This window comes from Hylobates moloch, unplaced genomic scaffold, assembly GCF_009828535.3.
Source record: "Hylobates moloch isolate HMO894 unplaced genomic scaffold, HMol_V3 SCAFFOLD_18, whole genome shotgun sequence".
Taxonomy (NCBI): Eukaryota; Metazoa; Chordata; class Mammalia; order Primates; family Hylobatidae; genus Hylobates; species Hylobates moloch.
The window spans coordinates 19,090,413-19,098,073 of NW_026652293.1; positions in this window are offsets into that span (position 1 = coordinate 19,090,413).

Sequence of the window (7,661 nt, forward strand, 5' to 3'; positions counted from 1 at the left end):
CATGGGAAGTTGGCATGCAAGAGTAATGATATGCAAGGTGATTTTTAAAATAAAATATGACAACTGTTGAAAAAGCATGTCTTATCTATTACTCATTGTATTTTCTCTTTTTTGATATTGTACAGAATCATTAGGATAAGCCAGATGGCAATATACCCAGAATGAAGAAAACAGTGCAATCCCTGTCTTCCAGGAGATTATAACAGGTTAGGAAAAAGTCACAAAGTGCTTCGCCGCATTTTTTTTCTCATGTGTTATTCATCAGTATTTCCATGAACTTCCTCAGGTTACTTAGGATCCAAGATAGCATTATACTTACATCATTTGTAACAATTGAAGCTAAGAACAAACAGATGTGAGGTTGAAAATGAATCACCTGAATAGCAACAGTTAAGAATTCTTCACACTTAGCATACATAGTGACCTCCTAACAGAAAAGAGCAATTTTCAGCTGATTGATCACACTCATTTTCCTTTTTCTGAAATTATTATTCTAAAGAAATAATACTGACTGAGTTATTCTGGCCCTGTTTTTCATAATGTCTCCATTATATTTCCATGTAGTTACCTTGAGTTTATGGAATTGTCTCTGTTGCAACTCAGAAGTCATGGTTCAGCTATTGAATCAGGAAGTTCTGGGTATTTTAGAGTTATTTGAAACTTTTTAAGTCTTATAGTTCATTTGGATGGAGCTGGAGGCTATTATCCTTAGCAAACTAATGCAAGAACAAAACCCCTCACTTATAAGTGGGAGATAAATGATGAGAACACCTGGACACAAAGAGAAGAACAACAGACACAGGGGCCTGCCTTAGGGTGGAGGGTGGGAGGAAGGCAAGGAGCAAATAAAATTAACTATTGGGTACTAGGCTTAGCAGCTGGGTGACAAAGTAATCTGTACAAGAATCCCCAGTGACATGAGTTTACCTATATAACAAACCTGCACATGTACCCCTGAACCTAAAATGAAATTTTAAAAACAAACAAACAAAAATCATGACAATGTCAACTTGTGTCCATTTTTAATGGAATTCCATTAAGCTGTGTATATCTTGCCAAGTGGCAACCTCTGACTAGCTGGTGTGCATTTGTCAAAGTCTTCTTAATTTCAGTTCCATTATTTTGCCAATTCAGTTTTGTAAACCAACTGGATCACAATGAAAACTGCTTAGGAAAGGTAAAAGCTGGCAGCAGATATTTCTTGTAATTTCCAAATATTACACTTAGTAAAAGAAATAAAACTAGTAGAAAATGTAAGCTAACAATTAATATTTTACAGTGCTTATAATCTTGTTACTTTCCTCCTTCATTACTATTTCTTGGTTTATCTTGACTTTTTTCAGGATTGTATATATTTTAACTCCCCTTGTCTGGTTGAAAAAAAAAAACTTAGCCTCCATCTTCATAGTTTCTGAGCAGTGCATTTTATATATAATTGAAATACTTTTCCTTTAACTTTCATATATAAAAACTGCAGCACAATGAGGAAACAGCCTGCTGGTCTCTGCACATAAATCCTATGACCCCAAGGAGGTTATAGCTCTCTTTTGTTACTATTCCTCTAATGACATAAGCACGAAATATCCACCTGATCACATTCCTACTAATACACATAAAACCTCCAGGTCATCAAAATTCATGATGCTGGATATAAAGTTACCCATTTATTTTATTTTATTTTTAGCTGACATATTAATTATACACATTTATGATGTACATAGTGGTGTCTTGATATGTATAATGTATAGTGATCCGAACAGCATAATTAGCATCTCCATTATCTCAAACATTTACCATTTCTTTGTGTTGGGAACATTCAATATCCTCCTTCTAGCTATTTGAAACTATACAATATATTATTGTTTACTATAATCATATAAGAAACCCATTTTAAAAATGAGTCATATGTGATTGAGTGTTACTCATTTCAACAATTAATACTCAGATGTATATTTGGATTACAACACAGTAAATATGAGAGTGTGATTGCTCAGAGACTTTGCTCTCCTTCAAGAGAATGCTTGTGATGCAAAAACAAATAATTGAAAAGAAATTGAATTCTTCATCACATCAGCAAGCTCTGAATAAGTATAGTAGATGACAGTATACACCACTTCAATATGTAATGTTTAACATGAGTTTTCTCCTCATGGAAGAATGTGCCTCTTCCAGCACATTCATAAGATTTAATTCCAACATGTGCCACCATATCATGTAAAACCACACATAAACCAAGATCATGTATTTTTATCCATTGTAATTAGTTAAGAAAATAAAAGATACAGTCAAATAAATGTCATTGTATGAAAAACTTGAGAAATCTGAACACCGACCTTACTTGTGATCTGAGATTTCTACAGTGATTTGCTTACATATCATTTGTGTTTAATGATGCTGAATTTCTCCTACTACTTCAGGAAATTACAGAAATACATTTCCACTTCTAGGAGCATACTCTTCCACCAAAATTAATAAACAAATGAACTGGACTATTCACTCTAATCTTCTGTTAATATCTGCTGTAATTTCATGCTGCTTTAGACTAGTCTATTATGCACATTTTAATAACAATCATTTCTGAAGTAAGAGAGATTGAGTCATTGGGAAACTTGGATTTGCTAAAAAGATGTCAATGACTTGGATTTCTTTAAAAGTGAGCAATTTTTCTAGGAACACAGTAAAACGGTCAAATAAATGCAATGCCCCCAGAATTTAAAAGAGTACCACAACACACTATATCTCTTTCTTAGTGATGTATAGTATCATAACTTACTCCCAGTCAGTGGACACCCAGAATATCAGGCCTTTCTGTCTGCAGTAATTATTTCCCAGTCCCCTGCCAAACATATGTTCTTTCAGGGGGTCTAAAGGAGTGCCTACAAACTATTGATGGTAAAGGATTTTTATGGAAGCTTTGGGGTGTCGATTTTCTTCCTGGAAACCTCGGTGGCCAGTGGCGCCTTTCTCAGGTTCTTGTCCTGCATCCAGAAGAATGAGGTACGCAGACATGTGAAGGGTGAAGAGGATGAAGATGAGCTTTATAGAATGTTACAACAGCTCAGAGGAGACCTGCAGTGGGTAGCTACTCTCTGCAGCAGGCCATCCATGGGCTTTTCAGTTCTCACCAGAGGAGGCTCTGGAGAGGGTGGCACCTCTCTGCTGGCATGTTGTTTCTGCAGCTCTCAGCAGAGAAGGTAGCTAGCTCCTCTCTGCTGAGAGCTGGTCATCCCAACATCTCCAGCTCTCAGCAGAGAGAGTATTCCTCTCTGCAGCTGGTGTCCAATTGTCTCTCTGCCATCTTCATCTTCTGGCCATTCTCTGCCCTACTGTGGCTGAGTCCAGGGCTTTTATGGACCTCAGAGGGGAGGAAGTGCCAACTGGTCCATGGGCAGCCATGGGCAGGTGGAAGAGGCACAAGAAGTCCCCACTATGGTCCCCTGAGAGCATGGCCCCCAGCCTTCAGGCCCTCCCTGGCTTGAGGTGGGGCTTTACTGGAGACCCAACCCCTTCTGCCCAGGAATCAATCTAACTCCCATTGCCTTTCATGGTTCCCAGGGCTCAGCCCCAACCCCCAATCTGAGATTGGGGCAGGACAGGAGGGAAGAGAGGCCAGGCAGCAGGAGGAGACACCCCCAAACCTGCAAGGTAGGGGAGGAGGGCTTCCCAGGCCCCAAGGGTGCAGGCTACAGAGACACGGTGTCCTATACCTGGGAGGGCAGCAGCAGCTGTACCTGGGAGGGCAGATCCTGCCTGTTCCCAGTCACCTGCCAAGAGCACAGGGAGGCTCGGATCCACAAGCCGTAGGCCAACCCAGGAGGGTGGGGCTCCTGCCTGCTCCCTAGAGCAAAGGGTTTGGGCCTGCAGCCACAGATTGGGCAACTGGGCGGCTGCATCAGCACCCAGGGAGTTCCCATCCCAACTCAATAGGGGCGGGGCTCCCCCCTGCTCCATGGAGTGGGTATCCCCAGCCGTGACTACCTGCTGCAGCTAGCATGATGGCAACAGCCACTGCCATCATTATCAGATCATTATTGTTAATATTTTGTCTAACATGTTGTGGAATAATATTTTACACACAATAAATATGAAAAAAGAGAGTAACAAAGAATGCCAAACACATACGAAATATGAACACTGAGTTCTCTCTGCATATTCAGGAACTCTGGTCATTCTACAGTTGTAACTAGAGTTTTTTAGTAAAACAATTCTTCATGTTAGATGATTATAGGCACACTCTGAACAGAATCATCATAATGCTTGGTATCATCAGTCATTTTTATTTTATCCATTCTAGTGGGTGGGTGTGTAATGGTCTCACATAGTGATTTGAATTTTTCATTTATATCTTGCCCTCTTTTAGGCATAGTATATGCTGTGGCAAAATAGTAGATATACAAAAATATATTAATAAAATGAGAAAGATTTCCTAATATTAAAATGAATTACTTTTCTCTTTCATAGTGCTCTAATATAACTTGTTTTCAAAATCAGCATTAGCTGTTTCATTTCCATAAATGAGGGTTATTAAAATGAATCAATGCATTTGTACCATGCATAATTCATGAATGAAATCTATAAATTACAAAATATAGATTATAGGCCCAACTGTCATAATTTTCATAATTGCTGTATTTTAACTTCTACAAATAATCTAATAAATATATTATCTCAAATTTTATGACGTTACTGCTTATCTCCACTGTGTTCTAGGAATTCTGAAAAATAGAATATACAATTGGCCCCTGAACAACATGGATGTTAGGGGCACTGAACCTCATGTGAAGCTGAAAATCATATATATTAATAACATTTGACTCTCCAGAAACATAACTACTAATAGCCTTGTTTATGTTATCTTATAACTTAATAACTTACTTATGTTATCTTATTGATAAGATAAACAATATTAACACAGTACTGATAACATAAACCATATTGATTCATGTCAGCCTTACTGATAACATGAACAATATTAACACGTATTTTGTATGCTATATGGACTATATACTGTATTCATATGATAAAGTGATCTACAGAAAAGAAAATATCATTAAGAAAATCATAAGGAAGGGGAAATATATTTACTCTTCATTAAGTGGAGATGGATCATCATCAAGGTGCTCATCCTTGTCTTCATGTTGAGAAGGAGGAGAATGAGGAAGGGTTGGTCTTGTTGCCTCAGGGGTGGCAGAAGTGAAGAAAATTCATGTGTAAGTGGACCTACACAATTCAAACCCATGTTGTTCAACAGTAAACTGTAATTAAGATATTTCTTGCTGTTTTCTATGAGCCACATATCAATAGAGAAACTAAAAACATTTTAATTACTGAAATGTAAGACACACTGTGATAATGCTGTAATGCACGAACCAAATTCTGTAGGAGATTATGGTACGATCCCATGCTATCTGATGAAATAATCTTTCTATAGTTTAGTGCCAATAGACAGGTTACTTATATTTAAATATAGTTGGAGGGAGGAAATTGAGAAAAATCAAAGTTCTATGATCTTATTCTCATACATTTTTTGCTAGAATTTCCTGTTTATGGAATGGAGAATAGAACTGTTTGGATAGAACATAGAATAGACAGACAAGAGTTTGGGAATAGGATTTTGATATTGAGAAAGACTTTAAGAGGTATTATATACTAGGTACTCTGTGTGTGTGTGTGTGTGTGTGTGTGTGTACATGTGTGCATACATGCATATACACCTACATATATATCTATATATATGTGTGTGTGTATACATGTATACATATATAAACATATATATATACATATACGTACATACACACATACACAGAAAGAGAGAGAGATACAGAGATAGAAAGAGAGAGACAGAGAGAGAGAGCTTGGACCAATGTAGCGAATATAGAGAGAAATAAGAAAATTATTATAAAATAGCAGCAATATAATTTAATAATTTATAACCTGTTGCTTGAAGATAATATTTTAAATAATTAAACTGAGAAGAGGTATGCTGACAAGGACCATGAAGGAGCACATGGCCTACGGAGACACAGTGGAGTATAGATGTTTGGATATGCTCAGCTTGTGAAAGGCATGAGATGTCCAGTGGGAAGTTATGCAAGGATATATGGAATTCAGAAGGGAGGTGGATAAATGTGAAATTAGATGATAAAATATTAGTTGATGTTCTGAAAAAAAAGATCATTTAGAAAAAAAAATACATGTAATAAGCAAACAGAGATTTCGAGTGGAGTGCTTTGGTGCTGTTTATTTTAAGTGGCTGAGTAAGGACATGTGAGTCACTCAAGGAAACATAGAACAAACATAAAGGTTAGGTCAACTAAATGATTTAAACCGTATAGAAGCCAAGTTATTCAAGGGAATAAAAATAAAAAAAACATTTATTTCCGTTTTCTCTTTTTTACAGAAAGTTATGATTCAGTGATTAATATTACCAGTTTATAGAGGAGGCTAAGAAACAGAGATATTAAGTATCTTTCCTAGGCTAAATGAGTAACAAAACTGGGATTTTACTAAAATCAGACAATTAAAAAGAAAGAAGAGCTCTGGATAAAGCAAAAAAAAAAAAAAATGTGGCATTGGTTTATTAGTCAGGATGAATCAAATTATGTTGAATTAAAAAATTAACCACACTATCTCAACAGCTTAACACAACAAAGATTTGTTTGGGTCTCTATACGTTTAGCACGTGTTGGGGTTGCAGCTTGGAATGGGGGGCTCTGATCCACTTAGTCATTTTCATGTCTGATATAGCCTGTATCTCATGAAGTGGTAACATTGTTGGCAGGGAGAAAGATCAGTTGCAGATTTCTTTGCTGCTTTTTCTACGCATTGGTCCAGAAGTGACACATGTCACTTTCATACACAGTGTATTGTGTAGAACCCACTTGCAAGCTCTGATTAGCTGAAAAGGAGCTGGAAAATATGGGACAGCAAATGTTATATAGGAGGAGTTCCACTGCTTAATTAGATTGCAAAGTACCAATGAGAGAGTCAGGGAGCAATCAACATGAAATGATAAGGGAGATTTACTATGTAAAGAGGAATCAAAGGAGGAAAGATTCTGAAGACACAAAAGAGGCAAGAATATATTGATGAAATTAGGACCCAAATAAGACTTAAAAACAAAAGAAATTAATGTTTTAAATGATAATATTCAGTCTCAATAAAGTATCGAGTCTAAAATTTCAGATAAGAAAATCTTGCCTAGCTCATATTAGATACTTAATAGTTATTTTTCAAATAAGTTAGTGAATCATCTAATTAAGATAAAAAGGGACTTAAAAACATATTTCCTATGTAGCACTGTATACAAAAAAAAAAATCAGAACTTCAGGTATTTTAAAGCTTACCAAGAAAAAAATAAGTCTTAAGGGGATTGTTATTTATTCCAATGTGTGTTAATCATAATTTTTAGAAATGAGTTAAAATAGCTAATGAAATAGGGATCTCTAAGACTACATGTACAATAGCATACCTACTAAAGTTTAATGCTGTCTGGAGGACAAGGAATAGTTGTAATTCCTTAAAGCATTAATCAACCTTATTAGGCTTCCAGTAAAAATATGTTCTTTTCATACCTTAATAACTTAAAAATTATTTTTTTAAAAATAACAACATCCTACCTTACCCCAGCTTTTCTTCCTAAAGGGAATTATTGCTAATAA